Here is a 25,500-nt window from a genome sequence, read left to right on the forward strand (position 1 = left end):
ACCAATTCTCTTCTCGCATCATCAGTAACTCTTTGTCACTTCCCTTTACTCTCTATTCTTCTTTCTTATTCAGTCCTCGGTCCTAATGTCGTCCTCATTCTTAAGTTGCGGCCTCTTCTTTCGCTTCTTGTATATTCTTTCGTCTCCCTCTTCATCTTAATCCTACTCTCTTTTTTTTTTTGTCGATAGGCATTCCCTGTAAGATCAGGCTGAAATCCTTCTACGAAGAAACCTATCATTCTATTCCTTTTAAGAAACAAAATTGGTAATAAGACTTAATCTTTCTACAAAAACCACGAAAATGTGAATAAAATTAGGGTAACATTATCGGCATTGTCGTATGTGATTTGATAGCCTAAATTTGATATTCACTAATACTTTTTTAATTCATTTTAATTGAAAAAACACAAATCCTGCCTTGTGTTTTTTTATTCATTGAAAATATTTTCTTGAAAAGAAAAGCTAAATAATAAATATTAATGTTGCCTGATCTAACAAGAACAACGAAACAATCCCTTGATTTTTGAATGGTGACTGCATGAAGGAAATTAATCATAGTCAAAACCTCCGTCACAGACTGGTTGACGAAGGTACATTTTATGAGTCAGGCAAACTTACGTAAGTCTAGGTTCTTTTCTCAAATTAGATTTGCCTACGTGAGGTCCCTGGGAGGTGCAGTAACAAATGAGTTCGTTGCATCAAACTTTCCCTGCTTATGAGTTGGCACATAAGACCTGTTGTTTGAAGGAGAACAGATCAACAGCAGATTGATCATGTCGTGACATAAGCCAACATGCCTACACGCTATTCTAAACATTTACAGACTATGATATCAGAAGATACATATAGCACATCGCAGTTACCTTTTTCTATGAAACTGGAAGCAAATTAAAGCCGATGAGCTATATAAAAGTAAACGGACACAAAAACCCTCAAAGTAATATGACACATCAAACACGCGGTAAATGATAAAAAGTAAAATGGCTATCTTTATCACACAAACACACAAACGAATAAGAACTTTAAAAAAAAAGAAACCAAAAAGGCAATTGGACACATGCGCTACATAAGATGACACTGATAATCTTTGATATATAATAAAAGTTTTAATTAAGTTATTTCACGAACATGAGGTTTGATAAGTTACTGATATAAAGCCTTTGTCCCCTATTGAAGGGTTTTTCCCTGTGTCGACACGTGGTTTCAGAGCAGTCCCTGAACGAGAAAAACAAAGTGAATATATGTATACATTATATCCCCCCCCCAAAAAAAAAAAAAAAAAAAAACTATAAACAGCTGATAAATACAACCTCTGCAAACGAAAACAAAAATCTTCTTGTAACTCGCCTTACTGGAGGTTAAACTACGAATAAGACTGAGAGAGAATGAAGGAGGCGTCGAGGCACTGGGTATTTCTTCAAATATCATCGTGTCAGTGTCATGAACTGACTTCAGCTCAGTAGGAGTGCCGTTCCCAGGTTAGTTCCTCTTTTTCACTTGGCCTAGGTACTCATGATAATACATATCAAACATACGATCTTTTTCACGGAGAGTAACGGGGGGAAAAAGAAGAAGAAAATCCCTGGAAAAGTGAGTAGAATATAGAATTCTGAGCTTGCTGATAACAATCAGAATACATTTTGTCATGATATAAAGTTCGGCGAGAGAGAGAGAAAAATAAAAGTTACAAATAAATAAGCTCAAGTGCGAATGACTTATGCCAATTTAACATTTCATAAGAGTTCCGTGTTTCCAAATGATCAGAAGAGGGTGGCTAGCTGGGCTTGGTGTATTATAGGTGACATGAAGGAAATCAAAACAAAACGCAGAGTGTGTGGGGGAACGACCCAGCCTGACACCATAAGACCATGGACGTAAAAACCATTGAAACTGTGGTCCTTCTGTAAGGACGGATGGCGGATTAAAGACACCTTATTAGTGTGGCGGACACGGAACGGTCGAGTGCATCTGGATCGGCTAACAGTCTTAGGAAGACAAAAAGACGAATAAAGAGGGACGAAGAATCGCCTTTTGAGGACAACAACCGGAGTGATGTCTGTTGGAAGTGGATGACGTCACAATGCAGAAGAATGGGAGTGATCGATCCAGTAGCTTGAATTGAGTTTTAAAATAGAGGGGAACACCCCTGCCTACAAGAGCTGCATAACTTTGTGCTGAGTAAACGATGGGTGGTCAAAAGATGGATAGGGTGGGTGGTGCGACTCCCTTTTACTTAAATAGACCGCGCCCTCGTCTAATAAGTGTTACAGTATTGATACTTTCTGTTTACTATTATTGTTCTTCATTATCAATGTTTCAAGTCTCGCTTTCACTTTGCTGAACTTCCCAGTCCAGTTTTCTAACGACTAGAGCAATAGACCGAAAGCAATTGCCACTTCACCTTCAGTGTATCAACATGTGTAAGAATGAGAACTACTGCCCTCCTTTTTTTGCATACTTTTGTAGAATCATAAATCGAATATCAAGTAGACAATGTGCCCAGATAATGTTGGGGAGTTTTTGTGCTTGAATCACTTTATGGTCTAGATAGCATAACACCTAGAATTGCATTGTTTCTTCTTTTTTACAACAAAGTAACTCAAAATAATAGCAAAAACTCACAGATACACTGATATACACGGTATGCTACAATAGGTATTCAACGTTTTTGTTGCTTTTTTTTACTTTCATCTTACTTGGACTTTTATATGTATCGTGGCACAGACTAATTAGTGCAGATTCTGCTTAAGGATTCTCCATCCAACGCTTCTAACGCCTCGCAATATCTCTTATACTTCCCAAGGCATATTGGTGCAGTGTATTCTCGGGGATTGCGTAGATTATTCTGTGGTACCATCCTTTGTATGAATACATTTATTGATTGGTTGTTCTTTCTTACAGTTCACTGCCACTATGACATACTACAAGACTCTATAAGTTCTTTTGAATACATAGGAACCACAATGTAGGTGCCCTTGAAATGGGAAAAGATGAAGGTGAAACTCTACACTGGCCCTTGAATGATTACGTCGATCAGAAAGATGGAGTTTGCATCCACGGATTCTTGTTTTATGTCCGTTTCTCTAAGAGCGTTTCACACATGAAGAACGAATTGTTCATCAATCTCCATGTTGCTAGGAGTTAGGGACTTTAAAAGATAATTTACAGCTCCTTCCTGTTCAACTATGATATTTGATTCTGGAATATGTACTGTTGTAACCATTGACTAAACAATGAAAACAAATGCGAGGTAAGTGATTAAAACATTTCAGAAAGGAATGTTATTATCAAATATGTTGAGAAAAATGTATAGATAGACAGATTTCCTTACCAATTTCTAAGACCAAATGTACCAATGAATATCTTCATTTCGATAAACATCGCAATTTTTCATTTCATCTGAAAAAAATATTACGTCACTGCATGAGTTATAAAAGGTAACATCCATCACTTACTCACATTTGACAAAAACCTTTGAGAAATTATAAATCTTTGAATAAAAAATTTTGACTCTTAAAGCCAAATGAGTCAACTGTAGAGTGTTCTATTTCTAGTATACATTCAGACTTGCGATACATTATATACGTCATAATGCTATCAATATCCAAATCGACAGCGACCCGCGCTACTCGGCTTACATAAGAGATTACCAGTGCTTTATGTATTCACAGCCCAGTATATATCATGTTATTGAAAGTAGAGACTTTCTTCAATTACCGTTTAATCCCTCGACTTTATTTTCTCTTTTCTTGTAATGATGTAAAACCAAAACTTCCTGGGACCAAATGTCATTGAAATAATTAATCATGACGATAGAAAGGAAAGAGAAGATTAACCAACTGCCTGAATAAAGTTAAATTTCATTACTTCCTTCGGGTAAACCACAAGCAATGGTTGTTGCTTTAGTCACTTTGTTTTGCGTGCATACGCTCAAATTTTCGTTACGATCGATTTACCCTGCTGAGATGAAACAAATGAAATAGAGTAAAATATAGCAAAATAATATGCAAATGTTCAACTCTTGACGCGTAGAGCTTACTTGTTTTTATGATCATATTTTCCCCTCTCTCTCTCTCTCTCTCTCTCTCTCTCTCTCTCTCTAATGCCCTTCTCTTTTCTGTATATTATTTTTTTTCTATTTGTTGCGAATATGCCTTTTAATATCAAGCAGATGACAACCGCACTTTATGCCAAGCAAAATACTAAGTTATAGTGTTATTCTATTCTTTTGGAAGTACTGTGGAACATTTTGCGTCCTCTGTACTTCCAAACTATTCTTCTATTAACATACGTCATCTATACAAGGTAGAGATATCTTTAAGTTCATATCGTGCGTTGTTACAGAAAAAGACAGATCGACAGTACATTGATACCACGATTAGTATTATAACAGGACTACTATGTCCGTTGTTTCATCAAACATAATTACTATTGCTTCACAAGAATTATTGATGTCACGTGTGAGTTTTCCTTACCATGCATTCTGAGAGAATCAATTCTCTTTTGGTAAAAGTTGGTTCCATGTGGCTTTAACCCCTCTAGGCTTACCAATCGACTATTCACATTCATCATGTCTTCGCATCAAGAATAATGACACGGTCAGGAAATAAGTGACAAAACTGATTTCTCTTCGACACTTGTTAGGGTTTTTTTTTTCTGTTGACAATGAAACTTTTCCTTCATGAGCGTGACATTCGGATATGCCTTTTATCATAATCCTATGATTCACAATGAACTCGAGCTATGCTGACAGGACCAATAACAAACCCATGCGATCATGAATTTCATGAGCAATAACTTCCTAAAATATCACTCCCAATGATTGTCAAATAGAGTCAGACTTCATTGAACAGTGCTAGAAAGAGTTGGACACGAAAACGTAAAGACTATGAGAGCTTGATAACTAACGAGTACTGTTTCCTGAAACCGACAAGGGAATGATCCCGGAAGTATATAGATAATTTTCTGTACTATGATTCCGTATTTTCGTTTGGTACTGTTTATCATTCATGGTCATAATGATTTGATAAGACCAGAAATGGCCACAACCTCACCGGAGAGGATAAAGTGGCCAATCTATAAAATCAAGTAATTTGGAAGAAACTACACCTAATGATAACTCTTAAAGTGAATTTGCATACCTGAAATCACTCCCGGGGTTGTAGAGGAACGAAAAAGTAATTACAAGTGCACTGTACTAGTTCATGGACCCTAATTCATGTATCGCTCATTCATATAATCATTGTGTCTCCTACGAATCTGTCATATAGACCTACCTGCATGAAAATAAACCTCAGTGTTCTCTTTATTTTTAATTTTTAATCTGTGTCCTCAGCCATAGTCTTCTTTAAATCTCAACGCCCTCTCCATGATTTATTTTGACCTGTTTAATGTCTTGTTTGCTGTTCGTACTCCCTGGGAACCACATTCATTCTGCATGACAAAATTCAAGTAACTAATGACATTCCATTTATTAGAGCTTTTTAGAGACAAATAGAAGTCACATATACAGTCGAATGAACAAATATATAAGCAGTGGTAATCAGTTCTGAATGTAGACGTATTACACATAACTTCAATGTTAAATTGCAATGTACCTTGAAAATGGATATTTTGGCATCAGACAAATTTTTAGACCAACATTTTTTTTTTTTTTGCTCCTGCAACAATTCCTTCTTGCACAAAGTTTGACAAAGAAAACATCAACAAAGAACCAAAAAGTAATCAAAAGACATTATACAGCAGACGGAGGAGAAAACAAAGTCTTGAAGGGATCGTTTAAGTTTGGTTGAGACCTAATTTCAGGTTTCTAACATTTTTTGGTGAGATAATGAGAAACCTCTTATGAAAAATTAAAGAGCATGTAATTCCATGAGGAATTCAACGTTTATTTGATGAAAATTGGCGTTGAAATGGCTGAGAAATCCAAAACAGAACGATTCTAATAAAGTGTGGGACCCATCTTTTATTACGATCGCTTTGTTTTACTTTGTTTCTGGATGTTTCAGTCATTCCAAACCCGATTTTCATCAAACCTTTTAATTCCTCTTAAAATGATATGCTCTGTACTATTTCATAAGTGTTTTCTTGGTATCTCGCAAAAAGTTAAAAGCCCTATCCTCATCTCCACCAATACTGTACCATCCCTTTAAATCATCACAATTCATATACATTTTTACTACAATGGTCACAAAAGTTGCAGGGCCTGAAATCTTAAATGTTACATAACACATTGTGCTACTGCATGGCATGTATGGTCTTGAAACAAAGCGCAGAAACAAACTCATGCATGATCATGCTAATTCGTGCACTTTGTGCTTGTTCACATTTAATAACCATTGTCCCTTAGAAAAAAGGACAACCCTTCTCTTATCTAGCTGTTGTTGATTAACCATGATATCTATTTACTCTAGAAAATTCTTTTTTCTGGAAGATAAGGCCATCAAATATGACAATAAATTACACAAACCAAAGAAGGCATTGATATGTTGGTATGAAAAATCACAAATTGCTTTGTGAAATAGTTTATTGTTTCGTTGTACCTGAGTGTATCGATAGTTTATTAAAAGTTTTTGTTTATCTATGTATGTAATAAGGCGCCAAATATCAGGCTTTGTTTTTGTATACTGGAAACCCTCCTGAATGGTAATATAATTTTCTTTGGAAACCTCTGTATTCTTTCACGATGACTTTTTTAATGTATTTTCTCATGTGCAAAGTTATAGTCATAATGAATGATAAATGGCTTTGCATGTTTTCTAAAGTGAATTGTTATTTTTTACCATGCAGAAACAATAAATGAAATGGTTTAAACAGAATGACGTTCATGCCGTTGATATTATACTCGCTCTCGCAGCCCAAGCCATAACTAAATTATCTACATCCACTGCATGTGGATGCCATACGGATAAAGTTAGAGTTCTGCATGTCTCAACCTGTCCACCAACGCGACTCCTCTTATTTTATCCTGATTATGATAGCAGGATGAAAACTCTCGGGACAACAAATTCATCTCATAAAGGGCTCCTTCCCACGGTTTTCAGAAACTCACAATGGCGAATAGATAACGCCTTTAGGCTGAAATGCAATGTTAACAACAATACCGCAACCTTATGTAACCATCCTCAAGTACATGTGCTAAACATTTAACGAGCACCACAACAATCTGATGGTCAGTCTATCACTTCGATAAACAGACCGACAGACATTATTTTCAGCCCTTCTCTCATGGTAAGCGAGCCGAAAAGCAAACGGGAATGCAAACAGCTTTTTGCATACCGGACCACCGCTTCCTTCTTTGCATCACTTTTGTGGTCTGTTTGAGCACCCGACATCAATAGTACACAGCAGCCAGACTAGCACATAGGAGGGGGCTTGAACTCATTTATTCACACGTTAATAGACCGGTTCGGTATAGACTAATGCGGTTTGGATGTACTGTTTTTTATGGTAATTTCTAACTTGGGGACTTCACAGTCCATTGAAAGTGTTTTTGTTCTATTTTGGACCCCCCCCCCCCCCCGTAGTGCTCTCAAGTCGGACTAATCTATATCGTGTATATTGTGTTCAAATATTTTACATATTTTGTTCACGAAAGTTGCCATTACAGCCATAAAGCTTGCCGGGGGCTTTCCCTATCTAGCAACAATTAAGTGAATTTCTGAGCATGCGAGTGAACGAAATTATTCGTTAATATGCTGTATGAATAGAAGTATCCATAGATAATATTGTAATACATTACAGAGACGGTGTCCTTGACCATTTCACACTGCAGAACGTTCAATCATGTCTTCATGTAATCCGAACAGTCCATTTCTATTCCAGTCGTGCCAAAGTTACGAAAAGAAATTTAATGCATAATATTGATTCCTGGTGAATGTCACAACCAACACACATACAGTCAGTTCCTCCTAACAGTTTAGAGAGCTTTCAGTTTTGATTAAGATGGGCCTTGAGGTTTCCAACGTTTTTAATTAGTTTTTGTTAATATAATGACAAACCTCTCATTATATATGAACGAACAGTTATTCTAAGAGAAATTCAGAGTTAATTCGACGAAAATTGGTTTTGAAATGGCTTAGATATCCAAAATAGAGTGATAATAAGGTTGGACCCACCTTCTATTAGGATCGCTTTGTTTCACTTTGGTTTTAATATCTAAGCCATATGAGAACTGATTTTCATCAAATAAACTTTGAATTCCTTTAACATTTCATAATGAGGTTTCTAAATATCTCGCAAAAAGTTTAAAGCTGAATTCTCACTTCAACCGATGCTATACCATCCCTTCAAATGATCATTAATATTCATCTTGATGATTGGATGCACTGAATTAAAGCTTGTAAGACAGTACAATGTGAATCGAGTGTCCGCAAAAACTTTGACGGAGAACTCCAGATGATTTTCAGATTTTTACATTTGAACAACTGTAAATTTGTTATACTGAGTACGAAGTGATTGTATAGTGATTTGGATGAGGAATACGAACTTTTTTGATTTATAAAAAATAATCACAATGAGCAAGGATGAGGAAATGGCAACTTCACATAAGAATACATGAGTGGGGGCTCAAAGGAGCAGAACAAAGAAGAAAGCATGCGTATAAAGTTGCGTATGTGTAAAAAATAGGTGAACTAATGGAATTACACTGCAACATTTCTGAAATATGTGAGACTCCAATGTCATCATCCTCGTTCAGTGTAACTTGTTATGGGGTTTCAGAATATTCGTTTATCTGGTCAAAGACCACAATTAATTTCACTAATTTATACATGGCACTCTCACTTAAAGGACAAGTTCACCTTCATAAACATAAGGATTGAGAGAATGCAACAATATTAGTAGAACACATCAGTGAAAGTTTGAGGAAAATTGGATAATCGATGCAAAAGTTATGATTTTTTAAAATTTTTGTGTTGGAACCGCTGGATGAGAAGACTACTACAGCTTGTGAGTCATATGCGTACAACAGTATAAAGAAAATGTAAAGAAAATTCAACATATTTTCACTTTTTTCGCATAATAAAAGAGCACTTGACTTGCCTCTTTCTAAAGGCAGGGGGAATAATATTACCCATAACATTTTGTCGGTAACGAGTCGGGGGAATGCGTTTTTTTTTTTCAAAAAATGAAATTTTGTGAAATTCTCTTTGTATTTTCCTTATATTATTGTACGCATGTGACATCTAAGTTATTCACACACTGCAGTAGTCTTCTCATCCAGCGGTTCCAACACAAAAATTTTAAAAATTCATAACTTTTGCATCGATTGTTCAATTTTCCTCAAACTTTCAATGATGTGTTCTACTAATATTGCTACATTCTCTCAATCCTTATGTTTATGAAGGTGGACTTGTCCTTTAATGTACTACATGATGTGAAATTATGAAAATTGCCTGGAATTTCTCTTTAAAAAGATACAATCACCTCTCTTCAAACTTCACATGGAAGTGAAGATTATGCGAAAACAAAGTATGAATCCGATAATCAGTTTAGTTGTTTCAATTCCTTGACTCTCAAGCATACCTCTGCGAAAATGTGTTTCGAGGTGTAAATCCTAGAAATTGGAACCTTTGATATTCGGTTCAATTTTTTTTTAATTATCCCTGTTTTGTCTCTGGAACATGCCCCTGTCTGGATGTGTTTCTATAGGCGTGAACCCAAGGAATTTGGACCTTCGCGTTTCCCCTGGTTGAACGAACTAACCCCAGCCAGTGAAACGAAGAAAAGTGTATCACTGCTTTACGTTGTACAGAAGTAAACGGGCAATGAAATGTTTACTATGAGACTCAATTGGAAGTTACCCAGAATGTGTTTGTTATGGAAATCGCGATACCAGACAAATGAACATCATCAGGACACATTGCTGAGAATCAATGCTTCGTTTGCCATCTCAAACAAAACATGAACGCTGCATCTCGTGTGCTGCAAAACCTGATCAGCATGATATTGTGAACATTATGTCAGTATAGTGGTATCTAATGTTTTTAATGTTCATAACTTTTAACCGAGGTACAGTAGGGGAAAAGGTCATACCTAAATGATCCAAATTTGCATTCTCAACAAAAACCCAGATACAAATGTAATATATATACAAAGCATCTATAACAACAGTAAGACATCGTGAAGATACAGTCTTTCAGGAGACATACGTCTACAATTATAAACACACATGTATATGATATAGATAGATAGATAGATAGATAGATAGATAGATAGATAGATAGATAGGTAGAAATGAATAAAGAGATAAACAGGTGGATAGGTAGATAGCATGTAGCCACCATTTTGTTATATGAGACGCTTTACTAATCATAATAATAGATAATATCCTAAAGAGGATAATGGGCTGTTCAATCAACGCGTGTTAGTTTGAATGCTGTTATTGCTTTTCGAATAGTTCTTGGATGATCACTGTAGTTGCCGATAGAAATCATTTCACCTTTTTAAATTTCTTTCTGTTTCACTTTGTTATATTTTTCCACTTGTATAAATAAATCACATGACAAACCAACATTTGCAATTGCATTGTCCAGATCTATTGCCCTATCATGACACAATATAGTGTCAATCTTGTTTGAAAAAAAAAACAACCTTTCTGTACTCATAGTATCCCTTTTTGCAATTTAGAAGCATTTAAGAAGATAATAACTAGTTGGTGCACCGGTATTCTGTTTGGTTTCTTTGTTGTTTTTGTTGTAGAGATGTGGTGATGTGTGTGAGCATGTGTATGTGTATTTCAAATTGTTAAATGGGCTTAAGAATCTCTGCAATCTGATTGGTCAATCGCCATGCACTGATTTTTTGCTAAACCACTGATACACTGAGCCATGCGTCCGGTAAAATCCTAACGCATGGCTCAAGCCTTGTATAGTATTGTAGGTTGAATTTCACGAATTTACGGGGGCCATTTTATAAAACGAATGATGCACATATCTCTTTGGTGGATCAGTGAGAACTGGATCCTCTCGCTTAACTTTGGAACAGTCTAAAACCCACTCGTTGCGCTCTATCGTGGGTTTAAACAGTTCCAAAGTTAAACTGGCGAATCCGATTCTAACCAATCCATTCTGTCCTGTGCATCTTTGTATACTGGAGTAACTTCTCCGCGCCACTCTCCCAACTGTACCTCTTGTACCTCTTAGTTCAGCCGGTGTGGGCCTACACTTTGGTTTTAGAGAGAGGCCCTCGCATGAATCAAAGGACGTAGATAAAGTGATGTAAAGCATTCCCTGAGCGGAAGACCTCACGTGTAATAAATGAGTTCCCTGTACCCCACGAGTCTTAATCGACTGCACGTATTTATAGAGTTTGAGTATTAGAATGTAAGACCTTGTCCTTGTGTTGCGCAAAATGTGGGATGAGAGGTTCTGAAGTCAAGACTTGCAATAATGATGAGCTAAGGTTATTATGGCATTTCAGTCATGGTTAATTTCTATCTCCTGATTTCAGTCGTCTGCGGGCGAGAAAGCCTTTCCATTTTTTATTGCAATCTCGGAATTAGAGGAGTGTAGTATGTGTGTGAGAATGGAATGTTCGGCGCTACGTCAACACAATACTTCTATCTGTAGTTCAAGAATGCCTGCTTGCAATTTGGGTTTACCTTCATAAACAGTCTTAAAGATAGGTAAGGTGAAAAATCACTCTTTGAGACATGGTAGTATAGGCCTGACATGTCTGAAGTGCAACATCTTTGCTTCTTCCAGGTGTAAACGCAACGGTAAAGTAAAATCAAGACTAACAAGTGTTGTTAATTATGTCCCTCCAAAAGGCTTGACAAAGTTCAGATTTTTAAAAAAAAATCGAAATAACAATAAAAAAAAAACAATGAATAACAGTAGAATGAAAAGAAGAACAAAAGGCTGGTAACCATCGTTGCCAGGGTTTCAGAGAGACGACGCATTGTAGATCATCATCTGTGGTTATTACCAGCGTTAGTTTAGTCACCACGTTACCATGGTAACAGAAGACGTCTTCGTGAAGACGCGAACAAGAGACCAGGCTGTCAGTCACCTGTTCTTTGTTATCATTACATGTTTTACCGTTATCTTTTCTCTTCGTCTTTCTGTCTCCCTCCCACCGCCCTCCCCTCCTATCGCTCCCTTTCTCCCCCCCCCCCCCTCCCATTCCTTCTCCCTCAAGCGTGGATTTTTTCAACTCTCTGCTCCGTTTGAAGAGAAACTGTCCTTCATCATGGTTTGAATAATATCTTTTGTCATAGTTGATCAATTCAATGCTTATTGCTTAATATTTCTGTCGATGTAGGGCTTTTTGTAAATCAGTTGCAATAAAAACACCTCTACGGAAGAATTTTATGAATTCAAATGGTTTATAGTCCTACCAGCTAAACAAACCAAGGATATAAGGTCAGTTTCATAAAGAGTTACTATTGATCTTACGCTCGATTTATTGAGCGTATCAGAGAATCGGGCAAAACTGATCGTCAGTCTTTTTCACAAAGATATTTACGCTTGATTTAAAGAGCAGAGCGTAACTTTTTTGAATCGCATCAATCGTAAGATCGATCTTATCTTTATGAAATAGTGTTGTAGCTCCGAGAACAATATGAACAAACTGCGGTTTATCGCGTTATCACCAAGCTGAACAGTAGTTTCTGACTAAGAGGCTATCAAGGTGAGACCATGGTCCGTTCGCCTACAGGAGGGGTGACGAAGAGAATAGACCGAGGCGCGTGTGAGACCAGATCGGTATAATTACAACTAATCAACGGGGGCCTGGAACAAGGTTACAAGGATACCACTGACATCAGCAGGCATCTATAGCTAGAGATCTATAGCTAGATTATGACGTCACACCCTCTATGTGACGGAGATTGGTTTGATTATCTGCTCATCTTTTAATTCTGCCGTAACCATTGGTAACCTTTCTGACAATTTAAAGATCAGGTGCGAGCCCCACCCCTTTTGCAGCTATAACTCCACTTCACAAGCTTGACAAAACGAACTGTCTGAAACATTGTCGAGATTAATTTTATTTCTCTCGTAATTACTTTGTGCTTGTGGTTTTTACTGATATTTCTGTTTCGCGAAAACATAAAAAACAAAGCTAAATTCAAAACCTTTCTAACTTGGGACAAATTTTGATGAATCTTTTAAATTCTGTTTGGAAGATCTCACTTTGTTTATTGGAGAGAATTTCAAATTGCAAAGTTTGAAGTCAGTATAAAGATTGCGACTTCTGCCGCCCTGAACACTAATAATCATTGTAACAGTTTGTGTGTCTGTTTCGTGTAACGTAAAAGGTAGATATTTATAACTACAATATGTGTCATGATGTGTAACTCTTGGCTCCCCTACCATTTCTTTGTCATTCTACTCCTTACTATGAATAAACATTGGCTAGTGGTAACATACAAGATTCATTCCATGTATCAACAGACAGATGTGCTATGAGAAGAGTTTTGTAAGTTCACGAGGGTTTTTCGTTCTTTTCTCTCTTTTTTTTTGGGGGGGGGGGCTGTAATTGAAACTTGGTCTTGATTGTTTCGAACAATGTTTTCCCTACTGAGTTCAGTGGTAAGGACGGGTATGTAAGAAGGATTTTTCTATCTTCAGTATAGTACTGGACAGCTGAATATCTGAATAGTTGACTAGTATCATACGTATGATTAAGAGGGATGTCTTAATCTTTGTCTAGCTCGGAGTTTTCTTTAGAATTCCATGAAATTTATGTTCACATGAAGGCAGAAGCGGTGAGATAAGATTTTCCCCTTTTCACGCGAGTCGATTTTCCCTCTGTAGATCTCTGGTCCATACGAAGTGCGACGGATTACTCATAACCAGAGTAATCCATGCGTCTGACTCGGGAACAAGTTGGCTACCAAAAATAGCATCGCACATGAATCGTGACAATAATGTTCATGGCGATATTTTTCAGTTGATCAGACTCGTAGTGATTTAGTTTCCTGATCGAGATTAGGCAGAGAAGATAAAGAACGCTTTTCCGTTTCCTTCACCGTGCTTTCCATGTCCACGTTACATGATATGACTAGGATCATAGAACATGATTCACAAGGTTAACAACAGCAGCTTGTCTCATATCCACTGTGTTTATTTGCTCCTTACACAGACATCTCTCTAAATATTTTTCATCATATCTTAATCTGTTTGTCACATGATTAAAACGAATCATATTTTATCATCCGTCTGGAACTGACAGGGCGTCGAATTAAATGGCGATAACTTATATGTCTGCGTGCATCATAAGCGGATGGTAAATGCATTTTTAAGAGCATTCGAAATGTGCATTTTATAGGACTGTCTCACCCGGGCAAACTTACGGGACTTATCAAAAGTATTATGGTAGACGAAATGTCTTCTCGGATTTTTAAATGAATCCTTTTACATACATTTTGGAGGAGTGTGAAATGGGTAGGGTGTGGCACAAAGGAGTGGCTACCATAGCAGGTGTTTGTGGGTGTGGTCACCTCTGAAGATGATAGGTCAACGGGAGAAGATGGTGTTATCTTGTGGTTGTTTAGGAGGATGCAGGGATCAGTGTGATGGGCCATGTGAAATCTTGTTGGGTCTTTATACAATGGACTGCTCTTTGTGCACAATGGGGAACTGTGACAGTCACATCAAATCAATATTGCTGTCGTAGGATAGAGTGCTGGAGCAATATTGTAAGTCACCCATTCGTTAATGTGGGAAAAACCCTCTTTAGCAACTTTCTTTACCAGCGGAACGATTGCTGTTAATGAGATCTATACCCTGCGCCCTGTCCTGTCTACCCCCTCATATAGTCCTCTGTTGTGAGTTATAAATTCCCGTACACCTCTCAACGTACAATAATCATATAATGATCACCTTCCGACCAGTGTTACCACCCAGCTCCCCTTCCTCTGTTTTTACGGACTAGATTAAATCCTGTGCCTGTCTCCTCTACACCCTGTAGTCCATATACCCCGAACTCCACCAACACCTCATGCCTTGGCAGCCATATTTCGCTGAATTCTGCTTCCTCATTCCAGTCCAAAGTGGGCGACAAGACACCAAAATAATCTGACGCAAGTTCCTATCTCAATTAGACAAACCATCCCCCAGTCAATATACATCTATTGGTGGTAACCCGTTTAATTTCAGTTTCCACGTGAGAAGTGTATAACATGAACGCCAAAAACACCTTCCAAAATAGCCGTCATCCGTGATGTCATGTAAGTTAAGTCTTGTCACAAACAATTCCTCTCAGAGAGAGGGCCTCCTCCGATACCGACCAAGCCCACGTGCTCACTGAGTGCCTATAAATAACTGACTCTCCAAAACACAAAGGCTGACATCCGGAAGCAGAGAGTTAAAACTTGCACCCAGGCTTAACTTAAAGGTGGCATCAAACTTTCGGCTAAGCCAGCTCACAATTTGCATCCATAATTTTATCTCATATTGATATAGGCAATAATGTAATTCAATTTAAAATTTGCGCATATTACTTTCTTCGAGAACGTAGAAACAAGCCATTCAACTCATACATTTCTAAACCGAATGAATCAAGTTGCATTGGAATCCAGTAAACAGGAAAGACAATGTTGATAGGTTTTGAAAGAACTCTGATTACAACGTTTTGTATAAATACTAAATATGTTAATAACGTCGTACACTGACATCAAATTACGAGCATCAAGTTTTAGATCCAACTGCCACTTGGATATGTCTCGAATCTTATCGATACGAGACGGCTGTTTTCTAGTCGACTTTGACCGAGTGTCTTTATTGGGGATGTGATTCACATTCTGATGTAGAGAGAGAGAGAGTGGTGTAGGGGTGCCAACCTTGTAAACAACATTGCAGTATTCATGGTATTTTGAGGGCTGAAAAGGTGAATTCTTAGTGAAAAAACAACTATTTTACCTTTTCTACGAAAGACATGTGTAGTAATTATAACACAATTAGGGAAAACCGGGATTAACCATGAAACCCACAATATTTTTGAGAAAAAAAAACCTAAAAAAATAAAGCAAAGCGTAAAAATTGGCATTTCAAGTGGTGACATCGAAAGATCGCTGCTCTTTAACAATGTCAGACCGCTACACCATGTCCAGTTTTCATGTCCACACCATAGGCCTATCCACTTTTAAAGTCCGCTTTTCCTAAACCATTGTACATGGAAAGAGCATGCATTTGGAATCAAAATATTTCCTCCACCAAAGCTTGGCTACATTATCCGTTCCGAAAAGGATGTTTCAAGTTGATATCGATACTTTTCGCTTGGTTTTCTCCTCCTTGGTTGGTCTCGCCTGCTAGTAGCAGTTATTTCCTTTTCACTATTAAACGAAAATATAATTTTCATAACCATAATTGTCCCGTCTACACTGCAAAGCTGAATTGATAGCATGGCGTTTTCACTCAATATCAAATCGTACTTGGTTTTTGCTTTGTCTTTTTTTTTTATTCAAATGTTATATGTAGGGCCTGTCGTGTCATTTTACCCATTTTTATATAGTATATCTACTATGTAAATACTTTGTGAACTCATTTGTAATCCAGCCTCAGGCTGCAATGAACGATTCTATTGGATGACATAGAGATACCATTAATCAATCATTAAATGGTATACTGTACTGTATTTATATAAAGAATAATGTTAGCATGTTGATTAACTTTACAGACTAAACATGGCAATAGAACGTGAACCAAAACATATCGCCCTTATAATGAAAGACAAGAAGACAGGTCTATGATTTTTCATGACTTGATTCTGGAAGAAACAATCTAATGGAGAACAAAAAGCTTCCACTCACAGTCTAATTACCAGCTTGAAAAGTGCAACTTTATTCAATTCATGCTGCATTGCATAACAAGTTTCATGACAAAACTGAAAGAAATAGACACAGTTAAACAAAAAATCAGTACATCCCTAACAAATAAAAAACAATGAATCATACATGTACTTTGTGGGAAATCTCTCACACTCTGGTATTATTTGATAAATACCGTTTCAATCTTGCCAATTCCCACAAAATGCTGAACCTATCTGGCTCCAATGATGATACATGATGATTTTTCCCAAAAATATGTCGAACTACTCTGTCATAAATATGAAAATATCGTCACAAAAAGAGATGCAGGGGACAATTAAAACATGAATAGCCAAGCTTGATACTGCATCCCATTGAACCAAGGCAACTTTCCCCATGAACCATATATTGAATCAAAATCTTGCTTATTAACCATGAACCGAAATGAAAACCAAAATTTATGATGCTGCAAAATACATTTGAGAAAAATAACATGGTCAACAATGTAAAATCAAAAACAAATACACACTGCCAAATATTCCGATAACCTAAAAATCTTACACAACTTCTGTAGCCACATATACACAGCTTCAAAGAAGTACTGTACATTGACTACAAAAATGAGGGGTAGAGAAACAAAAAAGATTAAAACGTCTTGAAGCATCGGAGTTAGATACTCATCATAAAGTTTGCTCAATTCATGATGTGAAAGAAGAATGGATACGTGATATTACTTACATTAAGTAGAACAATTCATGACCTTGAATAACAAGGCAAGTGCCAAATTGTGTCTCACCCATTCGCCTAGAAGAAATTAATGTTTTTCTAAGTCCCAGAAGTTCATTGACCCGCCTATGACCTTTGACCTTGTGGTGACCTTCAACTCCCCAAGGGACATTTACCATTCAAGTCTGGTCACAAACAGACATAGGGATCAAAAGTTACGAGCCATAATTGAAATGCGCCGAAAAAACTTAATATTGGGCCATTAAAGTTTGTTGACCCCTGTCTGTGACCTTTGACCTTGTGGTGACCTTCAACTCCCCAAGGGACATCTACCATTCAAGTTTGGTCACAAACGGACATATACATCAAAAGTTATGAGCCATAATCGAAACGCAACGTAAAAACTTAACATTAAGCCCTAAAGTTCATTGACCTCTGCCTGTGACCTTTGACCTTGAGGTGACCTTCATGTTTAGTAAAATGTGTAACTTTGTATAACCACTCTTCCCTCCAAGTTTGATTGAAATTGAAGTCCTCAGTTGAGAGTTATTCAAGTTTTTGAAGCGTTACAGACGGACAACGGACGGACGACGGACGGACGGATGACGGAGAGACAGACGCCGCAGGCGATCCCTTATTCTCCCCACACCTCTGGTGGGCTCGACAAAAACGGAAGCTATGAATGCTACAAATTTGATAGATCTCAGAAATCAAGATGTTCAAAATTTCTGACATGATGCCATTAAACAACAAAGTATGATTAAAGGATAAGGTAGGCTGCAAATGAAGGCCAAAACTCTGAAAGTCAGGTCACTTCAACATTGTTGCTCCTGTAAAAGTCTATGACTGAATGAGCATTTGCTGTGATTTCTACCAACATCCCCAGTTATAATTATAAACACCTGCTGTTTAGAGGCAAAACACTTCAAGGAACTTTGAACCACAACTTAATTATCAACTTTGATTTAACCTATTAAGGATACTTTACAGTTTGATATGCATAGATATGCTTCCGCTTGATTGACCATTATAGGGCAACTGACGTGTTTAGAAGGCAAATGGCCATTAATTCCACTTATTCTGATGACTCATCTTATTTGTCCACAACTAAAAAGGTAAATTTATCCCCTTGTTAATCTTTCCAATACCAAGAGAGAAATGGCAATTTCATCCTTCAAACATTCAAAATATACATGTACAAATTTATCCACACAAAATGGTAGTAAAAAGAATGACTAAGAGTCATATCAAGACTGAAAAGTTCACTGATTTCTACAAAATGCAATTAAATATGCAAAATTTATCATATTATGCATTTCACCATATGAACAATTCACACTAATACATAACCATATAAACCTGCAATCATATAACAAATCATCAAGACACATTAAATATTCCATCTGCTTCTATGTTAACCTCATACTTATAATCTGGCTGGATATAATTGTGTAAGTCTGCACACCCATACACTCCACTATTGCACATTGTATAAAAAGTGGTGAGAATATGCACATAGGCATAGAGAAGTCATTAAATTACAAACATGTTCATCATATCAAGGGTATAATAACACAAATATCATCAAAAGAAAGTGTAAAGATGCAAGACTTCACACACATGTTCAATGTCTTCATTCATCAATCCTCATGATGGTGCAGAGAGAAATAAGCTTTAGTCACTCTGAAATTTGATAGAATCTCTCACTCAATAGGGAATATCTTGCTACATGGTTTGTAATCTTTTAATCCTTTTGAAACATTTCAATTAGATAAATACCAGATGCTGGTATGCCAGGCAAGCTCTGGTTATGTTCTTTTATAGAATGAGCAAATGCTTTGAATTTCTTCTACAGTGACTATCTACAACAAACCAAAACTTTACCTCACACTCAACTCATACCAGTGTCATTTCACACAGAAAGTTGTGATTGATTGTAAGTCATGTAAATCACATACAGATTGGCCAGTAGCCAATCAGAATCAACGTATACACAAAGACCCAAATTTGCTCTTATGACTAAGCAGTCAGTCAATTGTTATTCTTTGCTACACAGGATCAAGTAATGTAACTTAGCTGTGAAAGAAACTCCCACTACAAACAGTGGTTGCAGAAGGCTTCTGTGCAGAACCTATTTAAGACTATACAATAACCTCATCATGAGCTACAAGTCTTTTCCTTTTTCAGAGTGATCCATGTTTTTACTATCAAATGTCTACTTTTCTGTGTGTGTGTTTACATTTCTAAGACTGAAACTCACGACATGTTTCAATGATATACATCATCAAAACAGAAATCATGTGCAATCAAATTCTCTAATTCTGATACTTGATACTGTACAGAAATGATGCAAGCAGTAGATAGTGACATTTTGTATGATTTGTTCTCATACAAACCCTGCTATAACTTGGCCATTCAGGGCACTCTAAAACTCCTTGTAACATAATCTTGTTACAGATGACATTTCTTAATGTTTTTCGTTATCAATGCATCAGAGGGTACTGAAATTCTATCTGTCCACGCTTCTTGTAACCAATTTTCAGAATCACAATATTATTACAGTACAGAGCAGTAGTACATGTATGTTGGCTTTGAATGTACAATGGCAACATAACAAATCCGATGTAACAAACTTTCAAGGAAACATGAAGCAGCATGTTCAGATACTGTCTGTATTGGACTACATATATGAGAAACATGAATTGAAAGCTGACAGCAAAGTTTAGTTCTAACATGCATAATTCATGAGACCCACTACCCCAGGAGGCTCATTGCTACAATTATTGTCCTCCTAGAAATATTTGAGTGCTTAATTTAACCCGCTGAGGACGAGTCCTGAGTATACATAGGCAAGTGTCTATGGGAAATGCGTATTGTAGCAAAATCAGCTCGTCCTCAATGGGTTAAGTCAATGACATCTGTCAAATCAATCTTGTATATTTTTGATATTGGATTTTTTGGCCAAAAAATAACAAAACAAAACTAAACTAACAAAACTAAACTAACAAAACGAAACTAACAAAACAAAAAAACAAACTTATGTGGTGCAAATGTAAAGTCATACCAGTTTGCACAAATCATTCACTAAAACACTGTTCATGCTATATCATTTTGATTCACCCAACATGTACTGTGCACCTCAGCTAGAGTTACTCAAGATCGAAGACAATCTGAGAGTCTTGGAGATAGGCACAAACACCCACTGGGTTAACTCCATAAGACACCCCCTGTCTGACAGGTGGTCTTCATACAGGAAGAAGGTCACTAATGAGAAGGTGAATGACTCACTAGAGATAAGAGACTTTACTGCCTTTCTCTTCTTCATCCTCACAAAGGAATATCCTATGTCACTTGCAGGAGACCTCATCGGCATTTGTCATTAAGATTATCGGATGTAAGTTAATATTCACTCGCCTAGTATAACAGGGTGCTCATGTGCAAAGCTCCAAACTCTTAACATGGGTTCCACATTTTACCTGCTTCAGTTCTGTGCCTAAAGCTTGGAAGGCTTTGAAAAAATTACTTCTCAGTTGGCCAAACATGTCTTATTAAAAAAAAAACTTACACAAGCTTTTAAGGTTTGAGTCTATATTTTTTTTCTTTGTTATTTTCTATGAATATTATCATGTGACACAGATACTAATGGGCACAAAGAGCAATTCAAATTAATAAATGAGCTCTGTGTGCACTACAAGTCATAAAGTTTGGGTGATGCATTGTTATACATACACTGCATGTGATTAGTCAAACAGTGATGTTAACTACAGTACTATTCAATCCCAACACCTAAAATGTGCACTAGACCACTGCAGCACAGTTCCACGTAATATTATGCACAAAGAGATGAAAGAATAATCTAGAAATTCAATTCAACCTACTGTAAGCTGCAATCTGAGTTTCGTTGATTGTGGTTATAATAAGAAAGAAACCAATAAAGGAGAGCCATTATCATATCTATCTATACACACCAACCCACTTATCCCAATGTCACCAGATCCAAGTAGGCTAATGGAGATTGTATGGTGAAAACCTCATTAACCCGTTGAGGACGAGTCCCTAGTATATACTCAGGCAAGTGTCTATGGGAAATGCATGTTGTAGTAAAATCAGCTCGTCCTCAATGGGTTAACAATCAAATCATTAAACTCCCTTTTGTTGTAAGCCTGAATCCATATTTGCATATACTATGGTCAAATTTACTTGTACAATGTTTTCTTTTGGCATTGATCATATCCAATTAACTACAAAGGATGCTGGAAATAGCAAGTGCACAGTTTCATATCTTACAGTCATATTTTCATACCTCTAAAACTGACGTAAAGTACATACTGGTGCATGGGTGGAGGAGAATGAAGCTAGAGGTATTGAGTCCAAACTGCTATGATTCATAGGGGCCTAGGACTGGTGTGTGCCAAGTCTGTGGAAACACTCTAGGGTAGCAGTCTGTCATTAACTTGTTTCAAACTTTTATATCGGTTTGTGCAGGTTCTTTTTTTTTCTCTCTCCTTCTTCTTTTGCACATGAGAATCATGTACACAGTAGTCTCAGATTGTCATCTTGTAAAAATCAAGACAAAGACATGCATATTAATTAGAATTATAATCAATATAAGGTTCATTTGTATGATATTAGTTTACAGAAAGGGTGCAAGTGGACAAGTCATCAGAATTGTTCATACTATGGGCTGATTATCAGAATCATTATATTATGTATTTGGGCATGTACGTGTGAATTTATTGTGATTGTCTATTTGTGTGTGAGTGTGATTATGTGAACCTAACATAATTATGTGCGTCTGTGCACCTTCTAATCAGTAATATTCCAGCATGTGAAAAAAAAAAAAACTTCATTAACAAAGTATCACATCATCCCATTAGAGAAGTTACCATATTTATCACATGACTAAAGAGTGAAGTAGCCGTACTCATAACTGCCACCACCTTGCATTTGACTGACTTGGCTAGCACCTAGTGAACTTTAAGACTGAAATAGCTGATGTTATTAGTGACTTCACCCTAACCACAGCTCCATTTCCTGCTCACAGAACACAATCTACGGCCATCTGGCGAGAGTGCCACTATTGTGTTAGTTTCAATTCAGGGAGTTCCTTTTATCTCTGACTCTCACTGAACAACAAAGGGCCAATATGAATGGGGTTACTGTAAAGGAGTACACATATATTGATCCTTGTTCTGATTGATGAGACTTGCAACAAACAAATGAGGACATGGAACAATAGTACCACTAACAATACATACTGACGACCATCAACTGAACACAAGAATATTCAAAAGTCAAACACAAGACTAGCCAGCATTCTAGCGTCTGGAAACAAAACTTGGCAAATATATTTTGCTTTGTGACTTTCACTCTAACCAATTTACTGCCCCTTTTATTAGATCATAAAGGAGACTATGAAAAAGCTGTGTTTACATGCAGCAGGGCACAATAGAAAATCCACAAATATCCCTAACATGCAGACACAATTATCATCTTGATTGTTCTACTTCTTATGAATCTAACAAATTGTTTACAATCTATATTTTTCATTTACATCCCATTCCCTTGAGACTATTGAGGCTTCAAGAGAAAATTTACTACAATAAAAATATGACACCACTGTCTAAAAGAACTCGTGAAAAAAAAAGTATATCCTGACATATATTTTTGAGAAAGAGGGAACACAATAGTTACTTTGGCAAGCAAGCAAGTAAGAATGTCAGCATAAGACCAGGCATCAAGGATGTCACAGTCTTTTGAGTGTAGCTGTCAGTGAGCTATGAGAACTACTTCTACTATTTGCAATTTACCAATTTTGTCACTACATGTACTAACAGTATCAATAAGACTGAGAATAATAACCATGATGATGACAACAATAAATAATAATCATCATCATAATAGCAATATTAAAAAGATGAAGAAGAAAAATAACAAATATCAACTAAAACAGTAATTAAATATTACTACATACTACAAAAAAAAATGAAACAGCTAGCAACTTTTCTTATACTTGAAATGCACATATTGGCACACATTATTTCACTTTGTGCTATGAATTTACCTTATAATTACTATCACCACTATCATAGAAAAGAAAGACAAAAGCATTTTTCAACACCCAGATGCCAAATCCCCTGCCTGACACTAGTTCTTCACTACGGCAAACCACCATAGCTCTCCATTTTAGTCCCAAATTTTACTCTATTTTGTACCTTCAGTCTGGTACATACTCTGAAAATCACACATTTCTGAGTTTCTCCTCTTCATCATGAAGGACCAAAATTACCAGACCTTGATATCAGAAATATCTCATGGCAGAGCTGTGCCAAAGATTGTATTAGCCCCCTCTCTGCCCACATGTCCTAATGGAGAACAGATTTCTTTTTTTTTTCTAAATTGCACACAACATTGGTCTGACAGCATAGCGCCCTCTATTGGCCAACACAACCCACAGCGTTGAGTGGAGAGGAGTGGAGTTTATTCTGTTAACTCTTTATGTGCCACGTTCACACGCCCACTCAGTTGATGACGTGTCAAGTTTGCATTTTTTGCTCAAATTTAATGTACAAACCCACCCAAACCAATCCATAAATCATCAAATGCCACAGTACAATGAAAGCAATTCTCGCGATTCCATGCCTCTCACATGTAGCTTGCATTTTATATAGTGATTGACTAGCAAGTGGTGTTCCCTACTGGATTTCCCAGTAAATTCCAAGTTTCTGTCACTGTTTTGTGTGCAAAAGTCATGCCTTCATACAATAATGTAGCTACTGGTCAATGAACAGAAAAAAAAAATAATCATAGATTGTCATACAATCTACATCAAAGCAAAGCTTGGCATTTTCTCTACGACTTTGCTCATTACATTTCCAGCGTGACAAAAGAGTTACATGTGGCACACAGGGAGTTTTCTCCATGGCACATAAAGAGTCAAATTGCACAAACCTCCGAACCAAAGTGGCGGGAGTCATATATAAAGTCACTAATAATCACCTTTGGGAGCTCTAAATGCACTGCTTAGAGGGTACTCCCTGGCTACACAACAGATACAGCACTCAAAAACAAATCACATTTATTTTCATCTCATTAATAACAACAACTATTTTCATCTCATTAATAACAACAACTATTTTCATCTCATTAATAACAATAAATCCATAGAAAACAACATTTGTAAGATCTTTAGCCATGTCAGCTCTCTGTAACAAGACATCCCTTGATGCAATGAATGTAATCTTAGAGTGATATATTGCTGGCCCCTGCAACCACCACCTGTGCATGTGTGATACTATTATAACTAGTCTGTACCTAATATATGTATTATGTGTGCAACCAGTGCTTCATCAGTATACATCCTGTAGATACAGTGGACCCAATAACTTTAAACCTATTTTAGCATCAAACGCACACACTAATGCAAGACATCTATGGAATTCATGCAATCCATATACAGTCAAACCTGTCTTAGTGGCCACTTGTCTATAGTGACCACCTGCTGTATGCCGCCACTGAAAAATGCCCCCGCGAGAAAAGCCATGTTAAAGACCCTGTCTATAGCAGCTACCTGCCTATAATGGCCATTCTTCTCATCTTCCTTGGGTGGTCGCTATAGACAGGTTTGACTCTACATGTTTCCCTTAAATTCCATTGATTATTTCTTGGTTTTCTCTTCACAGAAACCATACATACGCTACTGATATTTCATTGGCATATATATTTAAGACAAAAACAGATAAACAACACATCTTCCTTAGCTTAGCGTTTCCCTTTAAATAAGACTTTTCTGAGAAATTGAAAAATTGTCAATAATTGATAATCTATAAGAGTGTCAATAAAGACAGAGCATCACTATTACGACTTCAGAGCCACATTCTCCTAGTACTTGCACACCCTCTAGCTCATTCTCATACTAATCACTATGGCCTGAATTCACAAAGGTGGTACAATCTTGTCCATGGTTTAAACCATGGACAAAGACCATGGGGTGCCAAGTGTCGCATAGAATATTTCGTTAC

Source organism: Diadema antillarum, unplaced genomic scaffold (genome assembly GCF_040938485.1).
Source record: "Diadema antillarum isolate AM-2024a unplaced genomic scaffold, OU_Dant_1.0 scf00000002, whole genome shotgun sequence".
Taxonomy (NCBI): Eukaryota; Metazoa; Echinodermata; class Echinoidea; order Diadematoida; family Diadematidae; genus Diadema; species Diadema antillarum.